Genomic DNA, 7,574 nt, shown 5'->3' on the forward strand with positions numbered 1-7,574 from the left:
GTAAACGGTACCATAACAGACACGAACTGTATGTTGATACGTGAAATTCTGGAGGGACGTCGGATGGCGTGGCGCAGTGACGTAATGACGCAGGCTGTTAATCTAATTATGTTCTATAACATGTAAAACGGGAACATGACAGGAGTATTCTAAAAGCGACCCCTGTAAACACCTTAATCACATTATTATCTTAATCAGAGTAAGGTCAATAATTAGATTACTGCTGTCCATGTAAACGTAGTCACTGATATTGCTAGAACAGTCACAATGGAGTTTAAAAGGAGAAAATTTTCAGTACTCACAAACAAAGGGATAACAGTCAGGTTTTGCTGTTGGCTCCTAAAAACAAACCAGCAAGAGCTTCATCCCAGATAGCAAAATTTGTCTGGCCCACTTGTGGACCAAATACTTGCTTTAGTTCTGGTCCAGTATATGCCTGGGTCCTCGGGCGAGATCTGGCCCACACACTGTAAACTGAGCATAACTAATGGATGTGGCCTAGATCTGGCCCACACACTAAACAGATTGTGATGCACTATTGTGAATAGAAATGATGTGTGTCCTGGATTTGGCCCAGACATGATTAATTTTCCACATGAATGTTTTCATAATTAATTAATTCATCAAAATGGCCATATTCAAATAAAATGACAATAAAGCAGTTTAAATGAATATTGAATATTTATTTTTAAGTTCAACTCATAAAATAATAAAACTGTACAAAAAATATTTCAAAGCCCATCAAATTTCAAGAATTACATTAAACATTAACTTAACAACGCATAGACAACGACATAAATGAACAAAACAAAAATGGGAATTTAACATGTACCACAGATTATCAGTTAGAATGTAATGTAAATGAGCAGAACTTATATCAATGTATATCAAGGGCAAGCTACTGTTTATTGCGCCTCAGAGGCAAAACAGTTGACAACTTCTGCGAATTGAGACACGCTAAATGCTATTTATACTTCTACGTCGGACCTTTGCGTAGCCTACGGCGTTGCCTGATGTGCACCTCTCCATAACTGTAACAACGCGTCGTGTGTATGCGGACAACAGTTGTGATTGGTCCTTTGTGCAACCAGAGACCCTCCCCAGGATGATAAATATGTCTGCAGTAATTTCATATTCATTGAGAATAAATGTAATAAAGCAGATTGCCTGTAGCTTCTAATAAAAGCGCGGAAGCTTATTACACACAGACGGGTTGAACAGAGCTCAAAATATAAATGAATCTGGCGATTCAAAAATGTTCATAATACATTTATTTATTCATATAACAAGAATGTCTGACATAACGTGGCAAATATATTTAACAGAAATTCCAATAATTGTTTATTAACTCCATTTAGAAAAAAGCAGCAGTCTACGGACCACCTCTCCATGTACAGAAGTTAAAACATCTTCTGCTGTGCTTTGTTCCTGTGTAGTCAACACTGCCACCTAGCAGCTACGCAGACACCAACACAGAACTGTAATTGCAGACAGCCGAGTAGGCTACGTTGTAGTCCGATGCAAAAGTATAAGCCTTAAGCATACATGAATTAGTCTTACTCTGATTCTTGATTAAAATATTTCCTTATCCTGTTCCCGGAGTGCGCTCAACATTGCCCATTTTGTTGCAGGTGCTACATGAGCAGGATTGAGTAACACTGTTTTAAGGAGTTGATTATTTTTCAATAATTGCATGGCTGAAGTAGTTCCCAGTTTCTTAGCCCACATTAGAGAGTTCCATATTACTGCCAGGGTGGGGTAAGTTACTCTAAAAAAGTAATCTTCTTATTTATGTTGTAACTAACCATGTCATAAGTGGGATAACGTACATCTCGCCAAGACAAGCATTTTCAAATGATGCATTTAACCGCACACATGCAGTCACACACAGCCGCATTGTCGTGAGCGATATTCACACACAGAGCAATGTTCACAGAGAGTGCACACACATATGCCTTTGAATGCTGTGCCTCAAAAAGTGCACAGGTACCGAATAGTTGGTACTTGGTACTACCGGTACTGAAAAAAAAACTGGTATCGTAACATTTTAAAAATTTTAGTATCAACTTGGTACCGATACTTTCGACATCACAACTTACCGATTGCAACATCCCTAAATTGCAGGGGTGCCAAGAATATATTCCAATTTATTCCTTTCCAATTGATGTTTCTTGCAAGTTCATTAGAAAGTGTCCGCCTCATTGTTCTCCACACAGTGTCCTTCATGTCACACCCTCCAACCAGGCCTAGGTGATTAATCTAAGGGAAACACATGCTTTTTATCAGTTATCTTCATGCAACATATCAATCAATAACACATCAACACACATTAAAGTCATAGTCCACCCCAAAATTAAAATTCTGTCATCATTTACCCACCCTCGTGTACTTTTTCATAGCACTGTATCTTCATTTGTGTTCTGAAGATTAACAAAAGTCATACCAGTTGTGAACAAACTGAGGGTGAGCAATGACAAAATTTACATTTTTGTAAATCTTCAAGTGATATGTTCTCATTGTGGCCAATATACATTAGAAACTACATACACACTGCAACAGTCTGATTTTGCATTTTTCACAAGATAATTTTTTTTTGTAAACTTTTTTTTCTCATTAGTTTTAATAGTTATAATCCCAGCAAACTCACCAATTTTTCCTTGAAATCACTTTCTTGGAATTTCTGCTCCAGTCGCTGGAGGCCCTGTGGGTCTTTCATTGGCAAAAGTCCATCTTCAACTTCAGAATTGGTGTCCTGGAGTTGCTTCGCAGTGAGGATGCGCAGAATGGACTGTTGCTGGTCAAGAATCATTTCTTGCTTTGTTAGCATCTCACGGATTAGTGCTAGAAGATATAATAAGGGTAATTTTAGGAGAATATAACATGGACAATGGTAAAACATTTGAAGGGCTACAGCAAGGGGTAAACTTGTTGCCCTGTGAATGACTAAGCTTTATGGCTGGTTCACACTACCCCAACAAACTCCAACAAATGCAGACATGCAATTGGATGTAGCTTCAGTGCAGTGGATCATTGACAGGCGAATGGGCAGCCTTCCATACCATTAAGGAGGCATTCAGGGCAGATATCGCTTCCACTTGAAATGTGATGTGGGCACATGAGTTTTTGACTACCTCTGTATGTGGTTTCAGTGATCTGCCCCAAAAGGTTTTGGATCCTGTTTACAACTGTACTTTGCTAATCACAAAAATGCACATATTAATACCAGGTGAAAATGGGATGTATGCAGTGGTCGACTAACAAATATTTGGAATATAAAACCGATTGTTTCCCATGCCAAAGTCGTTGCCAGTATATATGTACTCACATCCTTACTGTGGTTTAAAAACACGCATTGAGATGTGAGATATTAAGTGCTGTTTCTCTTACCCAATTTACAAATATTTTTGCAGATAAAATGAGAAGCAATAAATTAATATTGCAAGATTAATAAAACAAGAAGGAATAAAGTAAAAGTATTCATTTTCTTTCATTTTGCAAAGTTGTTATTCCTTGGGTTCTTGTATGAATATTTTAGTTTTTGAGAATATATAACTAGATAGGTAAATTTAGTCACGACAAACTTTGATGTTGACTTGAGAAACTAAGTCTGCTAGGGTGTTGTTAGGCGGTTGCTAGGGTGTTGCTAGGGTGTTGCTAGGCGGTTGCTAGGGTGTTATGGGTGGTTGCTAGGGTGTTGCTAGGTGGTTGCCAGGGTATTCTGGGTGGTGCTAGACAGTGTTCCAATACTTTTGGAGCTAGACCACGTTCCAATACTTTTAGGCTTCAGGCCATGTGCACTCAGGTGTGTGTGACTTTTGACAGTTGGAGCCAGGTTCTGAAAATACCCTCAATGTAAGTGAATGGGAGTATTGGGGAAAATTTCAACATTCGCAACGGGAATACTGGGGGTCCGATCAGTTTGGAAAAATAGAGCCTGACCAGTCTGATCAACCTAAAGGACTGTGCTGAGTTTCTTGGAAGTAGCTTGAAAGCTGAAGAAGCTATAACAGTCAGACATTTTTAATGCAAGTCAATGGAAATTTTGGCCACTTTGAGCTTCTGTACCCAGAATTCTGATCAGTTCGAAAAGATATAGCAACTTGAGTCAGAACAGGCTGAAGGTCTGAGCTGAGTTTGGTGGTTGTAGCTTGAAAGCCCTAGGAGGATATATTGTTTACATTTCTGCTAATATTATTAATAATAATAAGCTTAAATAGTAGATCAGTATGCTGGCTTTCTCAAGCCAACATAAATATAATGTGTAATAAATGTTTGTTGTATTTCAGCAACCTTGCCTATGTCTTGTTTACCATGTTTAAATTCATTATATTTCTTTATTATCTGCATTATATCTGCATCAGCCACTGAAAAACTCATATTGGTCAACCACAAGGTATATGGTTATACCTTACTCTTACGCTAACCTCATCATCATGGTGAAGGTTCGTGATCACGTCTGATTACATCAGGGTGTCAAAATTATATCAGACTTTCCAAACCCGACAAACGCTGACAGAACATCACCAAAAAAAGCACCAATATCCAACAAACACTGACAGGATTACTACACTGATCAAACAAACCCCGGCAATTATTTGTTGCTGTTCTTTGGGGCAGTTTGAACTAGCCATTATATGCTCAACTACATTCTGCTGATAAGCTGAAGCATAACTTGATAAACGTACAGATAATAACTTCAGGGGTAGGGGTCTGATGAGTCCTTTTGGCATCCATGTAATGGAGTCTGTTGAGGCTGTGGTGGGTTTGGACCTTAAGGAAAATAAACTATTGTTATTCATAGCTATATTTCCTCCTTATTACTACAACAAGGGGTTAATGTAAACAATTACTGGAAAAAGAACATACATACACACACACACACACACACACACACACACACACACACATGCACGTGCGGTTCATATATATTTGGACACTGACAAGTAGTGTTATTTTGGCTGTTTATCAAAACATTCAAGTTACAGTTAAATAATGAATATGGGCTTAAAGTGCAGTCTCTCATCTTTAATTTAAATGTATTCACATCCACATTGGAGGAAGGGTTTAGGAATTACAGCTCTTTAATATGTAGCCCCCTCTTTTTCAGGGGACCAAAAGTAATTGGCCATTTTACTCAAAAGCTGTTTCATGGACAGGTGTGGGCTATTCCTTCGTTATTTCTTCATCAGTTAAGCACAGGGTATCTGCAGGTATCAGCACTTAACATTTTTTGGAAATGTCTTGAATATGGTATTAAAAAGTATTAGATTTGAAGACCTGCATGTCACTTCAGTTATGCTACACAATACATCAGCTATAATGGATTGTGTTCATGCATATACATCCATTTCTGGGTTTAAGTAAACTATAGCAGGATAAACTTCTATAGAGGTAGATGGGAGAGCAGAGCAAATATCCTTTTTGCATTACCATTTGCTCTAACAGTGAAAGAAAAATCCAGTATTTCCTTTCCATGACTTTCCAAGAGAGGAAAAATCTAGAGAGATGTATTACGGGTCAGAAGAGAAAAAGATATCAAATTTACCATCCCTCCCTCAGGAGCGGTATTAGAAACCTCCTCAGCAGTGTTTACCAGTTTTTTTTTTTATTTAATGCCAGGCTAATGTAACAAGTAGTGTTATTAATATACATACATTTTTGTAAAAAATGAAATATATATTTAAAAACCTTTGCTATTTTGTAATATTATTATTGCATTGAATAATACATAATAAAAACATTTATTTGAGGTACAAATAGTAATATAATTCTGACTTAATTCACTTTTATGTGTTAGACCTTGTGGCTTTTATTTTGTCAGAAAACCACATGACCTCAGTTTAGTTGGCAACAGTTTTTTAAATTCACTTCTCATTACCAATCAGATGAAATGCTGTAAACCTCTGCCCACAAAAATGTTTGAGATTAGGCTAAGGTAAAACAAAAGTGAATCTGGCGTGTGTTGTGTCTAAATGCAGGTTATACGCGACTCAAATTCACAGCACAGACAGAAAAGTGGAGCAGTGTTTACTGTGGACCAAGCCGCTCTAACACACTGATGAACCGCACACACACTCTGAGTGCAACACAGTGACACGGCTTTACCATCTCAAAGAGCAACCAGCCAAAATCTAAATCTGCTTTACGGTGTCTGTTCAGTTGCATTTTTAAGACCATTGAAAAGTGAATTGAAGACATTTTAAGGCTAATTATAGCCTTATTTTTACCTTAAGAACTTTACGACATTTGAAGACTTTTTGAGGACCCGCGGTCACCCTGTAAGCAGGTAATAGATCTGGAGTTGATTCCAGATGTGGCATTCGCATTTGGAAGCTGTTGTGAACGTACAGCATGCAGTCAAAGGAGCGCTCAATGCAAATGAAACAGGCCATCCTTAGGCTGTAAAAAAATTAAAAATCCATCAGAGAGATAGCAGGAACATTAGCAGGAACATTACCAAATCAACAGTTTGGTGCAGTCTGAGAAAAAAGATCGCACGGGTGAGCTCTGCAACAAAAAGGCCTGGATGTTCACGGAAGACAAAAGTGGTAGATGATCGTAGGATTCTTTCCATGGTAAAGAAAAACCCCTTCACAACACCAGCGAAGTGAAGAACACTCTCCAGGAGGTAGGTATATCATTATCTAAGTCTACCATAAAGAGAAGACTTCACAAGAACAAATACAGAGTTCACCACAAGGTGCAAACCATTCATAAGCCTCAAGAACAGAAAGGCCAGATTAGATTTTTCCAAAAAAACATCTAAAAAAGCCAGACCAGTTTTGGAAAAGCATTCTTTGGACAGATGAAACTAAGATCAACCAGTACCAGAATGATGGGAAGAAAAACAGTATGGAGAAGTCTTGGAACAGCTCATGATCCGAAACGGAGGAAACCCAGTGTTTGGTGATGTCCGTGGGTTCCAGACTTCAACTGAGCTTAATAAATAAATAAATTTAACTGAAAAATAAATAAATACATGATTTTCTCTTTCTCACTCTCAGACAACCACACACACACACACACACAATCAATTCCTAATCTAATGTAATGTAAAGATGTAAGATGTAATTATTAATAAAAAAAAGGGGGGGGGGATATATTCAGAAATCTTTTTTAATGTGTTTTAAACACATCTTGCAAAAGGGAGGCCTCGGTCAAATGTTAATGCCATTTGGGTGGCCTCGCCCTGGAAAAGTTTGGGAACCCCTGGTCTAAGCCAATACGTTTCCTGGTTAATTACACACGTAGCCAATCAGAGATCACCTTTGTTGGGGAGTAGAGAACAGAGAGGAGCACTAACATGGAAACAGGCAGTTATAGTTCCAATACTCAAACCTGGAAAAGACCTGTCAGATCCAGCAAGCTATAGACCCATAGCATTAACATCACAGTTAGGCAAAACTATGGAGAGGATGGTAACAGATAGGCTAGATCACTATATAGAAAGTAAAGGGCTTCTTTCACCGTATCAGTCAGGATTTCGTAAAGGGAGGGGGACAATGGATTCTATATTATGCCTAGAGTCAGAAATTAGGAAAGCTCAGACTAACAAAGAAAGTGTAATTGCTGTA

The 7,574-nt window shown here is 38.1% G+C and overlaps 1 long non-coding RNA gene across 1 annotated transcript; it reads right to left on the reverse strand.

Annotated features, from left to right (window-relative positions):
- Nucleotides 1–565: 565 nt before the first annotated feature.
- Nucleotides 566–3,759, reverse strand: LOC128602839 (uncharacterized). Its single transcript, XR_008384904.1, has 3 exons — nt 2,971–3,759; nt 2,648–2,841; nt 566–2,259 (listed from the first exon to the last, which is right to left on the reverse strand). It is a non-coding gene; the product is annotated as an uncharacterized LOC128602839 (long non-coding RNA).
- Nucleotides 3,760–7,574: the final 3,815 nt, after the last annotated feature.

The sequence above is a fragment of the Ictalurus furcatus genome, chromosome 27 (genome assembly GCF_023375685.1).
Source record: "Ictalurus furcatus strain D&B chromosome 27, Billie_1.0, whole genome shotgun sequence".
NCBI classification, from domain to species: Eukaryota; Metazoa; Chordata; class Actinopteri; order Siluriformes; family Ictaluridae; genus Ictalurus; species Ictalurus furcatus.